At 37.8% G+C, this 21,850-nt stretch overlaps 1 protein-coding gene across 38 annotated transcripts in view; it reads right to left on the reverse strand.

The window, feature by feature from the left end:
• mbnl2 (muscleblind-like splicing regulator 2) overlaps positions 1-21,402 on the reverse strand; it is a 77,697-nt gene extending 56,295 nt beyond the window's left edge. For 21 of the 38 annotated variants that reach the window (XM_079864089.1, XM_079864083.1, XM_079864080.1 and 18 more), the window contains exon 1: positions 21,125-21,378. The gene's annotated coding sequence lies outside the window, so the exon portion shown is untranslated. Of the gene's footprint in view, positions 1-12,749; positions 12,839-13,651; positions 13,960-21,124 lie in introns of those variants that run through there. The other 17 variants (XM_079864091.1, XM_079864084.1, XM_079864073.1 and 14 more) reach the window with 6 other exon arrangements.
• Between the last annotated feature and the right edge of the window lie 448 nt (positions 21,403-21,850).

The following is a 21,850-nucleotide window of genomic DNA, read 5'->3' on the forward strand; positions in this document are numbered from 1 at the left end:
GATAGATAGATAGATAATATCCACCTAATAGATAGATAGATAGATAGATGGATAGATGGATAGATGGATAGATGGATGGATAGATGGATAGATGGATGGATAGATAATATCCACCTAAAAGGAATAACAGACGGGTGTTATTCTGGAAATTGAAGCATTGGTGTTATCTAATCATGGGCCATTCCAGGATTATATTTACATTTAATCATTTAACCGAGGCTTTTATCCAAAGAGACTAACAAATGAGGAACATCACAAGCATGAACTAAAGCTAGACAGAAATCAGTGTAATATCAAACGTCACATCAAAGCACGCATGGAAAAAAACAGCTATATCGATTAAGCACAGTGTCTAAAGGTAAAGGAAAACCACCCTTCCTGAACCCTTTAAGACGGCCTAACCTGTTGAGGAACGCCAGAGACTTCAGCCAATAGAAAACATGCAGCGGCACAATATTCCTGGCAGACATTCAATGCCAGAACAGGACTGACACAGATGCATATTCCAGACGCCATCCCGCCAGCGCCGAGTGCCACAACACCTCCACCAGCTCGCATTAAACACGGAGTAACGAAGGATAGTCACCTTTATTTATACAGCGCTTTGTACAATGCAGAGTTTCAAAGCAGCTTTACAGAGATAACAGGAAAGTTTGTTTCTAGAAGAAAACAGCGTCACAGTCCAGCTTAAGGAAGTTCAGTGATGGTTCATTTTTGTTGTAAAAAAAAGTTATTTATATATATATATATATATATATATATAGCCGCTCTGGAGAAAACAGCGATGGAAAGATCCATAGAACAGACAGACAAAACAATAGATAGAAAGTAGGGCTGGACAATAATTCAATATCAATATATATCGCGGTATACTTTATTTTAATTATAATGGTGATAGTATTTTTAAACACATTTCCGATATTTCAACCTACATTACAGCATTTGTCACTGGCACATGTAACCCAAATAATCCATTAATCATCGTATTGACTGCAAAGCCTTCATGCAAACACCTTGATCGATCAGACTGAGCTTGATCCGAATGAAATAGGTGGTTTATTTATTTTCTAATCCGATGGAGAGAACATGTAAACACTTGATCATATTGATAACCGAAACTGAAAGGACTGCGCATTAGGGGTGGGAATTGGCAAAAATGTGACGATTCGATAGTATTGCGATATTTGGGCCACAATTCAATATTATTGCGATAAAGCAAGTATTGCGATTCAATTCTACGATATATTGCGATTCATGTCCCCCATATTATTCAAAGGCTTTACAAAAAATTGGGAAAATAAGACTGCTCAACTCACTTCAAATGTCACATTTAATTCTCTGAACATTATCTTCTAAACTTTGTCCTTGAACACTCAGGACACAGGACCTCATTACAGGAACAGGACGTAATTATTCTCTGAATAGGAGACCTCTCACATGAATGGTGAGCTCCCAGCACAGAACTTAAAATTATTTAAATACAATAGAGTAACATAAACCTGAGAATAATCATATAAATAAGAGTAACTTAGAGCTTCAATCAAAGTGAGAAAAATAAACAAAAATGTGTAGCCTACTGCTAGAGTTCAGTCCTGTTGACTGCAAGGTCATCAACCAAAATTCATTTGGGAATATACTAATCGCTTTTTGATGAAAACCGAAATTTACCCACACTTTCGATTTGAAAGAAGACGGAGCGTCGTGTACAACCGGTTGTGATGGTGAAGCCATTTTCATTTGAATTTGCTGTTGAATGGACGACAACAAAGTAGGGCTGTCAAACGATTAATCGCGATTAATCGCATCCAAAATAAAAGTTTGTTTTTACATATGTGTGTGTATGGTGTATAATTATTTTCTATATATAAATACACACACATGCATATATATATTTAAGAAAAATGTGTTATTTATATATAAAATATTTATATATAATATAAATTATATATAATATAAATAAATATATATACACAGTATATACATGCAAATATTTCTTAAATATATACATGCATGTGTGTGTATTTATATATAGAAAATAATTATACACCATACACACACATATATTATGTAAAAACAAACTTTTATTTTGGATACGATTAATCGCGATTAATCGTTTGACAGCCCTACAACAAAGCACCGCAACAAGCGCCACCTTGTGGATGTAATACGCAAATGTAAATTATCAGAGTAAACTCAGAGAAAACCAATGGAGAAAACCCAAAAGTATTTTTATAATTAAATATTGCAATACTTTGCACTACTGTATCGATACAATTGCGTGCGCAAAATATCGCGATACTGAACAGAATCGATTTTGTCCTCCACCACTACTACTGCGCATGTGCAATGACGCATGAAACGAGCTGTCCTTCCTGTTGAATAAAGTGTCGTATAAATGAGTTTCCCGTCATTCTGAACTTCTTTCATTCCACGTCTGTGAAGTGGAGCAGGACAGCGTCCCACCAGTCCTAGTTTCCGATTCTCATCCACAGACGACTGGTTTTGGGCATTTTTACTGCGTGATTAATAGAAGCAGCACGTACGGCACAACGGTTCATGTGCTCATCGTCTCCAAATTATGACCAGAAACGGATAAATATTAAGTCAATAACTTTATTAAAACAAATAAAGAACAAATGTAGGAGAATGGTTATTATGCGCAAATATCGGGAAACTCTTGTGCAGTGAGCGCATGTCAAAAATATATATTACGATCTGAAGCGGGCAACATCAACTCGATCACTTCATGTAAACACCACATTCAGATTGATCAATCGAGTGTCATAAACACTCAACAATGTCCTTGCCCCAGCAACTTGTGTTTTTGTTGTTGATCACTCTTTTTTCCTGTTTTCTGCAGCAACTCTGAGCACTTTTCGTTTCTTTATCCTGGCTGAAGCACTTTTGTTTCAATCTATACGAATAATATAATCAGCCTATTTTATAGTTCAAAGATATTAATATTAATAAGTTGAGAGTCTTGTTTATTTGACAGTGATTTCACAATTCTTGTTTGGATGAAGGCTAAACACAAATAAAAGGTGAACATTAATTTATTTGTACCTTTGTTATTTTATAAAATGTAGTTTTACAGGAGGAGGTTTCGCAGACTAAGCAACTTAATTTTTCAGAAGTTTGTAGGTACAGACATTCGTTGTGGGCTTTTATATTTTTCATATCGATATCGGAATTATATCGTATCGACCGAAATTAAGAAATATATTGTGATATAAACGTTGGCCATATCGTCCAGCCCTAATAGAAAGACAGAACGATAAACAAATGCCAGTCCAGCTGCCAGTAAGTATCTCTTCTTTACAGTAGCACAACTTTTCATGATCTCACTAACCCTTATATAGGATTATATTTATCCTTATAAGAATAAACTAGTCACCTCTCAAGATTTGGAGCAGCTTATAACATAACCACCAGCCAATCTTCAAATAACACGCCGCCTCTGGCATGACTTGTGAAGCTCACACAAACATTGCTGCTGAAATAGAGGACTTTTCTTGGAACATCTGGAAATATTTTCTTGTGCAAACTGAAGGAGAGGCGGGAAGGGAAGGGAAGGGAAGGGAAGGGAAGGGAAGGGTGGGGGTGGTGCAGGCAGACGAAACAAGCCCGTAAAAATCAGCATCTGCCGTTGAAGATTCACTGTGCTGTGTAATGACGGACACGTCCCCTCCACTTACAGCAAAGCCAACAGACAACAGCCAAACAATAACTACTGTGTGTACGGAACTGAACACTATACTAACCCAAGCATTTGCATTGTGTATAACACACATTTTTAGTGGTGAGGGATTGTGTGCATTAAAAAGACAAGTTTGAACAAGTTCTGAGGGAACCTGAATGCCTGGGTTTGTACCCATGCTCATTTTTTTACAGGGCTACACAAACTGCAACCTTTTTTTCTGCCGGTGCAACAAAATTTGGTTAGAGGTCGCATTTCTCAAATGATAAAAGCTGCCGTTTCTGTTGCATATGAGAAACATCAAACGGCAAACCGAACAAAACGAATGCGGAATGAAACCGTGCTAGGCTACTTGTTTTTCATTTTTATCAAGCTCGTATATTAAAGTTCAGTAATTTCACTTAAATGGCAATGAAAATTACCTATTAATTGTCATTTAAGTGAAATTACTGAACTTAAATATACGAGCTTGATAAAAATGATCATTCTAGAAAATTTCAGATGGCACTTAGAGGCTTATGCATCTGATCTCTTCATATATATATATATATATATAAAAATATATATCAGATCAAACAGCACTGACGTGGAAACCAAGAGAAACATTGTGCTGTGCTTTTCAGTCCACAAAAAATTCACCATGGGTTTAATGTAGTAATGCTAAATGTAACCATGGTATTGTGGCAGAAATAGTAGAAGTTTTTTTTACATTATTCACTTCAGGGTTCGTACAACCTTTTGAGTGAAATTCATGCACTTTTTCCAGCACTTCAAAGTGCTGATTTACATTATCCAGTTCAAATGTTTTTTTTTAATATGATGACCAAAAACATTATTTGTTCATCTATCAAAGATTGTCCCCAAGATGTAGGAAAACTAACATGTTACAAACAAACGCTTTTATTTAAATATAAAAAATATATGAAATCACCATTATAACCAGTAGATGGCGGCAGAGGAGCACTTATTCGGCTTATTAGTAATTTCCACTCCCTAATTGCATGTTCACACGAAACACGAATTTAATTATTTGCGCGAGTAGATTACATACAAAGTCAATGCAAAGACTAGACGGGCGAATAGACGGGCGGCGCGAATGACGCAAGTTGGGCGACGTGTTTGCCGCGAACGCTCGATATTCGCCTCAAGAGTCTTCCGCGCAAGTTGAACAATTTGAGCGGAAAATTCGCATGACGCTTAGAAATTTTGTTGTTGTTGATGATGTGCGTGAAGACGATGTTTTTATTCGCGCGAGTGATGCGAAAAACAAGAAACATCTCGCGAGAAACGCGATGCGAATATACACTTCGTGTTTGGTATGAACACAACATAATAAATCCCTATTATAAAATATTAAATCATCAAGAAATAAATTGTTGTCAAAGTTTCACACTTTTTTGTACTTAGTAAAATAGGGAAAGTCACGAAGTCGGGAAAGTCACAAAGTCTTGAGAAAAACCAAAACTTAAAATTGTGAAGAATTGCACAGAAAGTAAGTAAAGAGCGCTCCTTTTATAATCACTGAAGCTGCCGTTCAGTTCAGTTTGATACTATAGAAGAACAATGGTCCATTTAATAACAGTTGAATATTAAACATTTTCCCTATAAAACTTAATTTGTGCATTTTCAAGAAATAAACGTAATATTATTAGTAACTGCACTTATTCATGCGAAACAATAGTTATATTATGATTAACAATCCCCAATGCTACTGCTCTGAAACGTGAGTCTGGAGCCCTGCAGTATAAGTAGGCCAGTGTTGTGCGCACAGCAAGCACGAAACACCATGATGACCCACAACATTTGCTGAAATGTGAAGTATAATACAAACACACTGCAGTGAATGTCATGTTAACGGCATCTCTTTTTAGACTCATTAATTTGTCAGACTGCCAAATGTTAAAACATTTAAATAAAATCAAATAAAAAATGCTAAATAATTGTAATTATTTCAGGGATGATAACTAGACGCCACTCTGAATTAAACAAGCAACATAGTGAAATCAACACACAATAATGAAGTATACAGTAAGCAAACATTAGTATTGCATTCAGAACACAGCCACCTAGATCGATTCAGTTTTTTGTTAGGACTTGTGGTGATCTGGACCCTCCTTTTGTCTGTCACTAATAACACACAGCAAGCATTTGCGTAATCTAATGAGCTAGAGTGTTTCTTTCATTTTTCCACTCTTGTTGCTAAGGGTCTGTTTCTTCTTTCTATTTCCCACAATGCCTAGCAACCACTAGAGTGCACCTACAAAAAAGAAAAATCTGACTGAGGCATAATAAGAGACATCGACCCTTTAAGAAGAATGCAACAGGTGTAGCGCAACATAAACACATACTAATCTGCATAATGCAGACAGCAGCACAATCATAAAATAATGACACAGCAACAACAAAACAACAAACACAGTATTTAAAACAAGCATAAAAAAATAAATCTTGCTGTCTTCGTATATTATTTTTTCAATCAAGCAAGCCTCTATTAGTTTTGCTTGTAAAATCTTGTAAAATAATAAAAATGTTATATAATTTATATAAATTATATATATATATATAATAATTTAAAAAGTAATATAATAAAATGTATAACTAATTTATATTGTACTGTGCTTTTGTAATGTGTGAATTTTAGCTTTGGAAAAATAATAAAATAAAATAAAATAAAATAACATAGCAACAACAAAACAACAAACACAGTATTTAAAACAAGCATAAAAAAATAAATCTTGTTTTCTTCGTATATTATTTTTCAATCAAGCAAGCCTCTAACAGTTTTTCTTGTAAAACAATAAACATTTTATATAATTTATATATATATATATATATATATATATATATATATATATATATATATATATATATATATATATATATAAAATTTTTATATATATTTTAAATTTAAACATATATAAATATATATTATATATAAATTAAATTACATATAATTTATATATATATATATATATATATATATATATATATATATATATATATATATATATATATATAATTTAAAAAGTAATATAATAAAATGTATAACTAATTTATATTGTACTGTGCTTTTGTAATGTGTGAATTTTAGCTTTGGGAAATAAATAAATAAAAAAAATAAAAAATAAATAAATAAAATCTGCAATGCCTTTCCTGAAGATTAAATAGGGCAACAAGCCACCTAAACATCCTACCGACTCGTCCCTAGTTGAACTGTGAGTTGAAGCCCTGAATCGAAGCCATACGTCAACATAACCCGTCTAAAGGCCGAAACTGTCAAGCAGTGATTTCAAAAAGATTTCGGGTGCTGGTGTAATTTGAGATTCTTGTGTGCGGCACTATCTGAGCTCTTAAAAAAACACATTAGCAAAGCTTCCTCTCTGGCAGCACTTCGAACGGGACCAAAGGGAGGCCGATTTCCAGAACTGGAAAGCGGAAAAACCTGGTGTTAAAAAGAGTCATTTCGACCCCTCAATCCGTGCTCCGCCATCGTACAACCCCAGCACCTGCTGCTCCTTTCCATTTTACCATTATAAAATTAAATGGCCTGCCATACTCGTCGCACACGTAGTCTCAACGGCACTATTTAATTTCATAGCTTTACCCCCCGAGAGTCAAGCCATAAAAAAATTGGATAGAAACCATGTCAGATGTGACCTCATGCAATTAATCCTCTTGTATTTTTAGAACTCAAAAAACCGATGGTCTAATTTACGAGGTGAATGACAGTTAAAGGGTGCTTCAGTAATACAATCTGTCAGCTAGAAGAAGTGCTTAAAGCTTGTAAACCGAAATAACGGGCCACCAAATCTTTGGATTCTCAGGCCTGTTGGCTTTTCTTTTCAAGGTGCAATAGCGCAAGCGTTGAAGCACAGCAAACACAGGGTAATGGTTTATAAAACAGTGCATGTTTAACGACAAAAAAAATAAAAATGGTGGAAATGCACAAATCATCAAAGCAAAGCTGCAAACCAACATTTGCTTTCTCCCTTACAGAGACTGCAATTCCAGTCAAATCAATGCAAATCTCTCCCTGTCGGCTGTTCGCTCAACTGAGGCCGGCGCGGAGCTAAAACACGGGGTAGGTTTCTCCGGATGGCATGGTAGTATCTGAGGCGTGCTTTAAAGTGTGTAATGTTTTCATGTTGAAATAACCTTCTACTATCTCCTAGCTTTACATGCAGAGTCAACTATTTGTAGGTAAATTTCCCTGAAAAGAGCAAACGCTGCAGTTCTGCGGCACTACTAAACACTGCGTGTGCATCTCGACCGGCCCGACACGACAACTCTGTCTCAACTAATTGCATTTATGATGCTAGTAGGGCAAAAGTTGCATTACAAAAAGATGCAAAAATGGCAAGACATTGCCATGTCACGGATCCCAGTGTTTCCCACACATAGGCTAATTCGTGGCTGTGCGCCGGCCACCACATATTGCTTTTCGTTATTCATTTATTTTTTTAACGCTATTTAAAACACGCACAGTATTCGTTCAGCTGCATTTCCTTTCCCTGCTCTGCCTCCGTCTCTCTGTCACTCACGCTTCTCTCTCTCACACACACACACACACACACACACACACACACACACACACACACACAGCCCCTCCCCTCCGTGCACACCGCGTCTCCATGAAAACGAGATCATCCGAGATCAAAAAATATTTTATATTCTAAATACAATGTTGTCAGTGTGTTAATGTTGGAGTCCCGACCCGACCCTTAACAAACAATCGATTGCGCCTTCTTTAATAAGTTAACTAACGTTAGTCGCAACTTTGCGGTAAAATGCAGTTGGGTTGTCGAGGTCAAAACACTAGCCTATATAAGCTGTGAATCAAATAAACTTATCATAAATTATATTATGTCATTTTTAAGGTGTTAAATGTGTGGATTTGGGGTTGGGTGTTTTTGTGAAGGTGTGAAGCATTTTTGATTAATATTTAATATAATAAAGTTCTGTGTAATGAATTGTTAACAAAGGAATTATTTTGAACCACAACCCCCAAACCAAGCACTTTAGTAGATAGTTAAAAGCTAGCTAACACATTAGTAGGCGCGTTTCCATTACAGATTTGCGCAAAACTTGCGAAATGACGGCGTTTCTATTAACCGATGTTATGCGACTAAAACGATAAATCTCGCGATAAATCATTCCAAACATCATGGCGACGGATTTTTCCGCTGCACTAGCCGTTATCATTAATGGAAGGAGACGTATGTGTGTTATCCAAGCATTAATGGCAAGGAAAGACCCTTATGGCTGGTGTTTCTGGGTGTTTCTCCCTCATTTCTGCTTCGAGGTCTTGATTGTGGAATTTCTTTGAGGTTTAGAATCCAGTATTCCTGTAATTCTTTTGTCTTTTATGAATTTAATAAAGAACTCTGTCTCGTATTCTGTCCATACACCGCGTCATCTACGTCAGGTGACCTGTAAATGCGCAAAAACTGTTTCCATTGCAGTTTTGCGAAATATTTATTTTTCGAATTGCCTGAAAAAGCACCTCATGCGAGCACTAAACTTTTTTTTTGCGATAAATGTGAGCTTTTGCAAAATTGACGTGTTTCCATTGGGCGTATTTTCAATTCGCGCAATTTGAAGGGTAATGGAAGCGCGGCTAATGTGGAGTAAAAACAGGGTTAGTTAAGTCTAAATGGCAAGATACTATTCGAACAAGGCATCGATTTCAAAAAGCCTGGCCAATAAACTGCAAGATTCTGCCAAGTCACCACGTCACCTGCTTTCACAGAGGCCAGAGCTTTGACAGAGAGTTGTAAGCGAGTAGGACGAGGCTGATGAGGGAGGACAGATGGTGTGCAGGTAGGAAGGTGCTGCGGTCTCCTTGTTGTGACCTGCAGAGATTAGCGCTGTCTGTACGCCCCCGCCCTTCCTCACAATGATTAGTGCTTCTGGAGGAGGACGCCTGGCTGAACACCAAAGCCATGCATTCCACAGATGCAATTATCTATTATCACCAAAAAAAAAAAAAAAAGTACAATATCAGATCTTACGTCACTGTAGGGAATAGGCTTGCTGCGGTAGTCGGCGACCGTTCTCGATTACATTACTTGCCCACCACTGTCGTTTTGCTTTTATTATAGAAATAAAAAACATTTAGTAGCCCTACATTTGGACAACAGATGCTACAATCATAAACTGAAAGTGCTCCATATGCAGCATGAGTTGAAAATTATTTGTTGTAGAAACAATTTTCACTAACAATTACAAGCAAATTGCAAGTAATGCATTGAATTAAACGTGACATTTTGAAGTAGAAAACAGCATTTTCTTGTAAAACATACTCCAATGATCTTTGTTCTTCAGACAGTGTATTCCAATCAAAACTGATTCCAATCACTACGCGTGTGTAGTGCTCAGTTATGCGTTGAGAACCTGAGAACGCCGCCATGATAATGTCACCGGAGCTTTCGAGAGTGTAATTGTCATGTTTTCCTTGATGACATTTCTTACAAATGTAAGCTGGGTCATTCCATGTCAAATCAACCAAATTTTAGAAACTCAAATTTTTGGTTTTGTTAATATTTTTTCCTGAGATGAAAGCCAAAATATTAAATGTCACGGATGTATAATGACTGAGTTATCCACTATTTTGTAGAGGGGGATCAAAATGACAATTTTTACCTGAGATTTGGAATTACAAGGGGGTAAAAGTGACTTTAGAAAGATGGCAGCATCATTATTTTAATTTTACACAGAGATTGTTAGTTAAATATGTTTACTTGGCCATCTTTGTTGCATTATATGCCAACAGTGACAGTTTAAAGCACTTTTAACAGTTTGCATGCCTGTAACTCAAGAAGTATTAAAGATATCTTAATATCCTTTTAGATTCTGGCATCTTAGCAACCTTTTCTTTTGGTACCTTCATTTTAAAGGCCTTATATGGTTCAATACAATAGATATGGAGATCTTAATACGGCTCCATGAGTAAATTGTACACAATTTGTGATGAAATTATTTTAGGTCTACAGACACCACCCTTTTCGATTGATATTGCATTTGTAAAGAGCTCAAATGGATCGATTGAGGTGCTTCATTTAAGCCTTTTCAGTCCGATTAAGCCATCAATCTGATTTTAAATAATTTATTTGGGTGCATGTAAATGTAGTAAAGTTGCCCAATCTATGGCTCATTTGGAGGAGATTTTTTTTTTTTTAATAAATGATAAGATAATTTTCCGCCCACATGAACAACAAGCATTCCCTAAGCCTAACCCAGCTAACATAACCTAACTTCTGGGTTACTTGTGAGGTACATAACTAGGTTGCTAATTCATTTGTTATTAAGTAGCTAAGCTGGTAATAGAAAGACTGTAGCAGCTTCAATCCCAGAAAGTGCTGAAGCAAGTCTGAGATCCCCTTGAAAAAGAAACGTGACCCCTTGATTAAAGGCATCTGCTAATTAACAAGAAGCCAAAAACCAATGCAAATTACAGATCTTTTGTCTAAAAGATAATGAATCGTCAGAACAATTCCATTTACAACTTTAGTTGAGCAGCTCAAAATGACAGTATAACCGGTGAACTGGCATTGGGGGTCACAGGAGTAGGCTTTTCCAAACTGGTTCTGCCATTCAAACAGCCTCTTTTGTTACAATAATAGTGGTTCCAGACCCAGAGGATGAATGTCGGGTAATCCTCCATGGCATCAGATCAGGAATTACATCATACTGGTCTCCTAATTTGCAGGATGCTGGGTTGTTCCACAATTTTCGGACTTCACTGCATCTAATTAGCCTCCGGTTGACCAAAACGTCATGCATAAAGACATGTGGTTTAATTGATATGATTTTGTTTCCCAAACCAGCTAAGGGCACATCCACTTCTAAAGATTTTAGAAAATACTAAACCCTAACCTTAACCTGGCATAGCATTGGTAGCACATCTTGGTAAATACTGTTTGTCGCGATCAGATCCATATATGACTCTTCTGAACTCCTCTGAAACTGAATCAATGAAGTCTGAATCTTTCTTGACAGATGACTGCGTGACAGTAGTTTGGGGGACACACGCTTTTCTTCATTGTAAAAGGTTTTTTACAATGATATGATCATATCATAGAGCAGGCTAAGGACAAAGTCAAGGCGATAGCTGTTTTGGAAAGTAACTCAAGAGCAAAACTAGGCCACATTTTCTACAGCTGGAAGAATTTAAGATAACTAAAACCACCCTTTATAATCGTGCCAATTAATGTCTTCATAGTCAAGCGTTAAATGTCAAACATTCATTAAAGTCATATGTTTCAGTAATTAGAAAACGCGCTGCCGTCATTCTTGTCCGGCTGAGTGAATATAAAGCGTTTATGGAAGCGTCTTCTGATAAACAATCACAGTAATGTAATCAAAAACAAATTCTCATATTTTAAAACGATCTACAACTCTGCAAGGCTTGCAATACGAGTGAAAAGGGAGCAAACACGAGGGAGACAGACGGTAGTTGCAGTTTGTAAAGCGCTGCAGCCTCGGTTCAATGTGGTCAGCAAAATCGGGTGTGTCATTTGATAATAGCCTTAATGTAAAACTGAATCCCGGTGACCCAAGTTATTATCTTCATAACACCAAGGCTGCTTTTATCCCCCAGATCATCGTCTCTAGTTATTTATAGCGCTGTGGATGGCAGCCATGCCTGGCTGGTACGGCGCTCTTATCCTCGGGCTGTTTGAAACTGATGTGCAATTTAATTAAGAAGATCATTTAGGCACAGATATGATCTACTTAGCGACTGACAGACATTTGCGCTGTGTTTTCAGAAAATATCCTGCAACTTATCTCAGGGAAAAAAGCTAATTATGACACACTGACTTACCTTTACTTGACCCATTCACGAAAAAACAACTTTAAATTGCATTTAAAAAAACTCCCTCTCTTCTACGGCAAACTTTCGCCTTGACAGGAAGATGTTGGCACAAAGTCTCGGTTCTCTTTAGAAGTGCGCAATACGGCACCCCCACTAAAATAGTCTCGTAATAAAGGGTAATTTGTTCATGAAACACGCCTGGCAGTTGTAAAGAGTTAAAAGGTGCCAGCTAATTACCTTTCCGAGTCTGTCTAAACGTGTTTCTGATCGATTCGGAGGAGAGCTGTTGCTCTCACGGCTTCGGCTAATAAAGTCAGTGGCTGCCTAGACTGTTTTCATGGGTTTTTTTAACGGGAAGGGCAGAGTCAGTCTCCCTCTTTAAAAAAAACACACGCTCTTCCTCCCAACACGTTTGCCAAATGTTCGACACAAATGCGGCCTTTTCCTGCCACGCCGCAGGTCCTGCTCGTTTAAAGTCTGGATTGTACATCTAGTAAGACCAGAGGTCTGATCGGGCCAACATGAACGATGCTGGCGTTCAGTAAATTTGCATAAAGCCCTTGCTAATTAGACTGGACTAAAACCTTTGGATAGGTTTGGAATCATTTCCCTGGAATAATTTCAGAAAACAAAAAGCATATTTTAAAGAAAAGCTACTCATGCCTTTGGATTGACGCCAAATTCACATAAATATAAGCATTACAATCTTAAAACTGCAACAAGAATTCAAAAGGAAAGAAACCGGAAAGATTTGGGATATGGGATAAAGCCCCTGCTAATTAGACAGGACCATCATTTCCTTGCCTTTTCAATTTCAGAAAACAAAACTTTATCTTACAAAGCAAATGCTGCACCAAAACGACCAAACTCTCATGAATCAATCACCCTAACTAACATAAATATAAGCACTACACTCTTAAAACGGAAATTAACTTCCAGATGTTAAAGAATTCAAAGGGAAAGAAACCGGAAAGACGGGGATACACATGGGATAAAGACTGAGTAACTTACTGACACAACTCAGATTTCCCTCCCTCTCTTTCCACACCCCTGCCCGCATGCAGCATATTGCAGCAAAATTCCTCGTGTTGGGAAAAGCAGGAACTTTAAAAGGATATAAGTATCCCTACTCCTCCCACCTTGCTGGAATAAACGAAGCCTCCTTTCTCTTCACGTCGCACTCGCTCCTGCTCAGATTGTGTGCAGCCGGTACAGCAATCAGACTCCTTCACTTCACGCTCTCCCGGTATAAAACGGCCACGTGAAGCGTTGTCATTCCCTATGCGAAGCTGTGAGCTGGCGGCCCATGCCGAGACGGGGATTTTCTCTCAGCAACAGTGCAGAAAGGACCAGCGCGTCTGCTCGCTGCTCAACTATCTGGCTGAAACATTTCCAGCCATTCCCACACCCCTCCCCTCCTTTCCTCTCCCGCAACCAACCCATTCCTGCCAGACTGCCTCCGGCAAGAGCCCGCCCATCCGCAAACTAGCCAATAGCATCACGCATTCCCTCTCAGAGGCTCTGTTGTTGGCCGAGATTCCCAGAACTGGCAGGCTGACCTCAGAGCCTCCGATGACAGGCTCCTGAATGCTGATCTTAAAGGTATTCCCCCATTTTTACGCCCTGGCAACAGAGAATTGGCATATTTTCCCAAACTTTCCCAAACTATACACTGTGACAGAGATGAATCTCTATTACTGGAAATGGTTTATACACAGCAAGCAAGCAGAAACGAGCACGGGTTAGGCGTGTTGAAGGAATAGTTGGGTTACACTTTAATTCAATAGTCCACTTTAGACATTCTACAGTAACACTTTATTTTACAGTGTCCTTGTTACATATGTTACATGGACTTACCATAGTAATAACAGTATATTACATGCAACTAACCCTCAAACAAACCCTAACCCTATACATGTAGTTGCTTAATATTACTCAGTACTTAAATATATAATTACACTGTAACAATGACACTTTAAAATAAAGTGCAACCCATTATACTGTAAGTATCCTCTCATTAATTTGCAACTACACTCTCATTAGAGTATTAGTAGACTATTAGGTTAGGGTTAGTAGAATACGTTGACATATAGTTGCAAAGCTAGTGGAATGTTTGTTGGGGAGCATCAAAATAATGTGTTAGCAGATATTAGCATAAGCATAGAGTCTACTAAAACTCTAATGACTTGTGGTAGATATGTACTGTAGTTGAAAAGTTACTTAGGATGTCTAAACTGGAGCATTGAAATAAAGTGTTACCAATAGTTTGAGACTATTGACAAAATGAGACTCTAGTCTGAATGGATTTGACTGCGTGCTCTAAAAAAAAAAAAAAGACAAAAACACAATAAAAAAAGCATCATAAAAGTATGTCATCATAAACTTCCATGATCGATATCTCATTGAAATCCACATTTGATATTTAATATCCATGAGAGCTACAGTACTTTTCGGTAGAGCAGCAGTATTCGCTTTTAAAAGTTTGCAATCTGGGTTCAAACACCCACGTGATCTTATTCATAAATGACAACGATTCGTTGCCATGTACCTGAATGAAACCGCATCTTTTCAAACACACAGTATCACTATTTCTGTGTTATAAATATTCAAAGGTTTATAATTCAGATATAAACACTGATGTCTATGGTAGCGATCAAAATTGAGCAATAAAGTAATTTACTTGACACTTCAAATAACGATAGTATCGAATAAATCGTTACACCAGTAGGTGGCGACAAGTGATTGTTAAAAAATATATATATTTGTCTTTGAATCATTAATTGAAAAGATTTGCTCAAAATGCTGATTCATCCAGTAAAGCTGGGCATACACTGTGCGATGTCTGTGCGATTTCAGCAAGGTACCTACTCACACTGAACGAGTAGATCGCATGCGATGTAGAGCCAAAGCTCAGGATTTATGTGCTCACACTATACGGTCCGAACGTCAAGCTGCGACTTCACTGCTCACACTATACGTGTGAAATATGCACGAATCAGCGCGATAAACCCTCGTGCTGGGTTGCGCCTATAGACGATATCATGTATCCAGAGATATTGTCAAAACAAGCATCAGCTATCAATATCAAGATGATTTAGCATTTCCAATTTATGTATTCAATTATTATTAGTATTATTGTATTATTATTATTATTATTATTAGGGAAGGCCTAGGCTACTTTTATTATTAAATTGATAGGCTATTATAATTAAATTGCCACGCAATAATTTCATAGCTTATCACCGCATAACCAACACACTGTGAGGATAATAAAATATTACATAGAAGCTTACTCCTCCTCATTGAAAATTGTCTAAAACATTTAGGTCGATTACAATTTATTTTAGGCATATAATTAATTATTAACAGTCTATAATATGTCCGAACACTGAATGAAAATTAAAAACAGCTTTATTTCAAAAACATTGTTTAACAAATTAATAAAAGAGGCACGGTGTAGATACTTCGCAGGTGGCTCGGAAGACGTGGGTAATGGTTAATCCATTTTGCAACACGAACTGGAGGTAAGCAACAGTAATTTGTAGCTAGTTTGAATTACAGAAATAAAGATCTCCCTCTTTTCGTTTTTTTTTTTTGCTGCACTTGAACACACCGAGAGAACTACTGCCGACTGTTAGCTAGCATGCGCGTTCTGCGCCTGCGTGTAAATGAGACAACTGTCTATTTCTGCAGATATATTCGTCGATATTCGTCATTCAAAAAGGGAAACAGACACTGGAGACACACAGACCGTAAACAAAGCAGTGCGTGCTTACCGTTTTGATCAATCCTGCTAAACACTTTCTTTATTCCACTCCTCTCGTGTTAATATTGAAATATTCGGCAAGGAACACTCAGGTAAGATGACGTAACATTAGAACAGCCTTCTATCTGTACCGTTTTGACTTTGCTCGCTGTTTTGCTATTATTCTCATGCACTGACTTGTTCACTAAGCTGAGCAGCCAATCAGAGTTCCCTCTTTCACCGACGGCCCGACAGCGATTCAACATGTCGAATCGGCCGGAAAAAAGCTGACGAGGACCAATTTCAGCCGACGGTGTGGAACACACTGAGGAAACTTAGTCGGCCGACGCACAAAAACTGCCCGATGGCCGACCATCGGCTTGGTGTGTTCCAGGCTTAACATGCCAGAAATTCATCTGACCATCCGATTGCCGGTCGGGAGAAGTTAATCGCCTCTCGTTTCCCCCTGTACACTGCACGAACACTGCGCGACAAACGACGCACGGCAACAACGCAAAACCTTAAACTTTTTTTTTTAGCAAAAAAAATAAAAAAAAGTGCTTCTCAATTTATCCAGAATCGTGCTGCTATAATTTTGTTCGGGGCTACGCATCGCGAACGAGATTATGATTAAATATCATCATTAATTTCACTCTGTTCCTCATGCAAAGCTATCGTATGAATAAGACTTTGATTACAGAGCATGGATTATGTGAACTAAATTTATGGTGCTTTTTTTTTGGTCCTTTTTGGAGCTTGACGGGTTCACTTTGATTGCATGGAAAAGAGCAGCATGAACTTTCTGCCAAGTTTCTTCACAGAAGAGAGAAAATAAAACAGGTTTTGCAATGCTATGGGACTGAGTAAATGATGACAAAATCTTCATTTACGAGTGAACTATTCCGTCAAGATGGCTTCAAAGTGTACGTGCCCTCAAGGCAGTGTGTGTGTAGTCACGCCGAAGAAAGACTTTGAATCATCTCGCATGTCTAACACCTCCATCAAACGCAGCATATCGGTTTTGTGTCTGTAATATTTAACGAACATACATACTTTACTATACATACTTATATATATATATATATATATATGAAGAGTTCAGATGCAAAAGTCTCTAGGCTTAGTGCCATCTGAAATTTTCTTCTAGAATGATAATTTTTATCAAGCTTGTATATTTAAGTTCAGTAATTTCACTTAATTGCAATGAAGATGGCCTATTAATTGTCATTTAAGTGAAATTACTGAACTTAAATATACAAGATAAAAATTATCATTCTAGAAGAAAATTTCAGATGGCACTAAGAGGCTTTTGCATCTGAACTCTTCATATATATATATTATACACAAGTGCACTGATTGGAGAGGCTTGTGTTGTTCAATAAATGTTTAATTTAAGCAATTTTCTGTATCACGTCTTATTAACAGTTAGATTTTATGAGATAAAGGAGGGAAAAAAGGAAAATCATATCAACCAAAAATAAATAAATAAATCGGCTTCATATATCGGCTGAATCGATTTCTAAATATCGTCCAGAGAAAAACCCATATCAGTCGACCTCTACCCTCAAGGCAGAGTGTGTGTAGTCACGCCGAAGAAAGACTTTGAATCCTCTCGCACGTCGAACACCTCCGTCAAACGCAGCATCTCTGCCTGCCTCCAAGGTCTCTGCATCCCCTGGCAACCCATCACTATGACAATGAGCATCGTTACCGTAGGGCGACGAGGACACACACGTCCTCCTCTCTGGCGTCACGTGACCGATGATGCGGTCGGGTAGAAGTGATGAGTCAGAAGCCGATTCACACTGTTTCCATCCAAATCAATAGAGCAGCTGAAGCCTCCTGCTTTTAGGGGCTCAGGTTCCCGCAGGCGCACTGCAATTATGTGACAGCCAGAGTGCTTTTACAAAAGCAACGTTAAAACAAAGCACTGCTTAAACATCAATGAGGCGAGACACACACACTCGCACTCAACGCAGCTGCCAACTAACCCTGATGACCCTGACAGTCAACTCTGTGTGATTACACTAAACACTCTCACTGGTTTAAAGTGCTTATTGCTGAAATTGCTCGTTTGGCATTTAGAATCGAGGTTGAAAATCAAAGTATTTAGTCGAATAATAATGCACAGAAAAGCTTAACAAATTATACGTTGTTTCGTCCAAATTTATCAACCTTATTTTTCAATGTGGAAGTAGGCTAGGCTTTCTTTGCATGTGCAAGACTTCTGGATTAATAGGTAAATAACCAGAAGAATAGCAAAGTTCAGTAGCACTTGTGCTAAAAAAACAATGTGTTTATGATTATGATGATGATAATACGTTAAAATAATATGCCAGTTTGGAAAATCAAGCAGCATAAACTATTTTTCTACAGGATTGAAAGTTACAAATAGATGTGTGTAGAATTAAGCAATGCTATTTTCTTCTAAGCAAGTATGAAATTATGGAAGAAAATCAACTAGCATTTTCTGTGCATGCATATTATTTACACTTTAAGGTTCTGCGTTGTTTAGTGTCACGTAAATAATTCAACCCATGACATAATTTCTGATGTGAAAACACAGGATGTTAAGCTTATTATAGATTGAGACATTATGCCTAAATATTTGATACAAGTTCTAGCTTTTTCCTCATTTATCGAGACAGCTCTGACTGATACAGCTATAACGATTTCAAGTTCTCATGAAGCCGTTTAATGATTACTTTATCAGATGTGTCATGTTGTTAATGTTCTACAGAAATGTAAACCACCTCTGAGCTTCCCGTATCAGACTATAATCGATTCTGTGCAGCATGCCCATGATCTGTCATGACGATGCTATTGGACGGATTTCAGAGGTTTTTCTGTGTGCATCTGAAGTATGAACGGTAGCATAAATGTACAATACTGTGTGAAGTGTTGCATTTTTCCCTCTTGTAATTGGAGAAATCCAGATAAAGCGCAGCATCTACTAAATGAATAAAGGGAAACGCAAAGACATCTCATATATCCGTGAGCATTCATTTAATGTAAAGGTTTTTGCATAGGACAGGCCTTATGCAAATTTATCAAACCTCCACTAAATTTACATTTTTTTTTTTTTTTTAAGTGTTGCTTTAAACCTGGCTAACATGCGTGTCGTACCAAATTAATGCATTAACAAGCCCATCAATACTTGTTTTTAATAGCTTTGCAATGTAAGCATTACATTTTAATTATACTTAACACATTTTATTGTGAGACAATTAATCATTTAGCACAATAAGCTACTAAAAATATAACTTTAAAACTTCTTGAAGACCCCTGTTCTAGTCAGCTCTTTAGTGTTTGTAAAACATGTTTTTGACACATTATACTGAGATGCAGAACTAAATTCTGGCTTCTAAAACCCAAGGGTAACTAATTACCCCCATTAGACATCCTCATTATCCATACATTGAACGACCCGGATGTGCAGACTATCATCAGACAGAGGCTTAATTCACGAAAACAACGAGAAAGGTGCGATACTTGCTGTGAGGGCAAATAAAAATGAGATCATGGAATTAGATTCCTATTTGGGTCATACTTGCATTATGCTTATTGAGATTTAGAAAAGCATCTTAGCATATATCCTCTTCCATATCTATGTCTCTCAGCACTTTCTCAGGTAGCTCGCCTTTCATTTTGCATGTCTCGACTGAAACTTGAAATACAAAAAAGATGTTTTTGAAACACAGTGCCATTATAACCTTTCAACATATACCATGATGTTTTTGGGATTTGAACCATGATAGCTACTGCTATTCGTCAACCACCTTGAACTTAGCACGTTACTACATGAATAAGGTCTTCAAAGTATTCATATCCGATACTGTACCATGAAATAAACGACAGACGCGCAAATAACATATATATAGAAAGCGCGTGACATGTAGAGTTCTAGTAGTTGTGTGTTGGCTATGATAATGATAATGCACTAGCTGTCGGGCTCTCACGTGCTCTGCGCGCGCACGGGGTGTGGCTCGGGATTTGGGAGCGGTTTCGTGACGGGACTAGTCGTCTTGATGGGTTAACCATATGTCAATCTGTGCATATCAAGCCAGCAAAGCCAGAAATGTTCGAGATTCGCGGGTTATTTATAAACTGACGTCATTACATTCTCCTCACGCAGCGATGACGAGGAAAAAGACCAGTAGGCAAGTCTGAAGTAACGAATATAAACGTCATCTCCGTGTGTGCGTTAAAACACACACAAACTATTCTTCAAGCCGTTATTTCGAAGAGAATATCGAGCCGATTATTTCTCGATTTATAACCTTCATAACGAAATGTATGAAGTCATTGTTATAATACATTAAAATACGTTTAAGATATACATGTTTACATTGTTTTTGAAGTTCTCGTATTCAAGTTGTTACATCATTAATCGCGTTTAAAACCCGCATGGCGGTTTATATAAACTGACGTGATAAGATTCAAATTAATTCCCATCACGAAGTAACAGCGATGACGCGGAAAAATAACCGTTGACAACTAACGTTAACGTTAAAACGATCCTGAAGAATGAGCTGTCAGATTATATTTTTCATCGAGTTTAACGTCAAACTCATTGGTTTTACGACGGGGCAGCACGCGGGCGTTTCATGTAACGTAAACATGGAAACTTCTCGCACTTTCATTTTTCCGATCCATTTATTTTTTCGCTCGCCAACAAGGAGACCATACATTACTAAACCCATGTCGACATCACTGAGCGACGAAGCCAGCCAACGGTAGCTAAACACACTCTCTATCTCTCTGCAATGACAAGCGCTGTATTGACAATAAACATTTTCTGTCGAAAATAAACAGTCAAATATAGCTTTTCGCTGTTGAAAACGCGTGAATTTAACCTGCTGCTTACCTGGTTACCATGACCTGCCGCTGCTGCTGTTTCTTCTTGACCACAAATCACGCAGACAGCAAAAAGAGCTCGATGGAAACTGCCTTAAATGACTCGTTAAGTCAAAGAAATTAAGGCTTGTTTTCTAACCGAAGCGAACATTCTCGTCGGTCCGCGAGAAACGCGATTTGTCAGGCAACTGGTTTAGATTTTAACGCCGAACTCAAGTTAGTTTACCAAGAAGCTGGTCGTGCAACAAGCTGCTCTGACAGATCGTGGGAGGAGGGACCAAGTCATGTGACTGGAAGGGGAGGGGGGGGGTGCGTTGCTACTTTTAACAGCAAATATACCTAAAATCTACTTTATATACGTATTTTATTCTTTATTATATGTTAAGGAATTTTAAAAATCTGTTAACAATGTGTAGTTTATGGAATGTAGTCAGAAAGACGAGTCATATCAGATGTGGAAATGCCCCCCTATTTACAGTCTGAGGTGGTACAGTCCAAATGAATGTCAGGAGCCCTGGGAAGGGCAAGGGTCTGCTTGTTGCCGTGGAAACAACAGTGAATCTCCAGAGGGTACAATGGATGTGGGCTACAGTGCTGTTAAATCAACAAGCTGAAGGCCTGTTGTGCTTCTTAGATGGTGACGATTAGATTCAGATGGCTGAATCCGCAACAGTTTACATGGAAGATAGTGAGTGAGAGCCCTTTGCCCAGAGGCCCCTATGCCCATGCATAATAT

This window comes from Squalius cephalus (assembly GCF_949319135.1).
Source record: "Squalius cephalus genome assembly, chromosome: 2".
NCBI lineage: Eukaryota > Metazoa > Chordata > Actinopteri > Cypriniformes > Leuciscidae > Squalius > Squalius cephalus.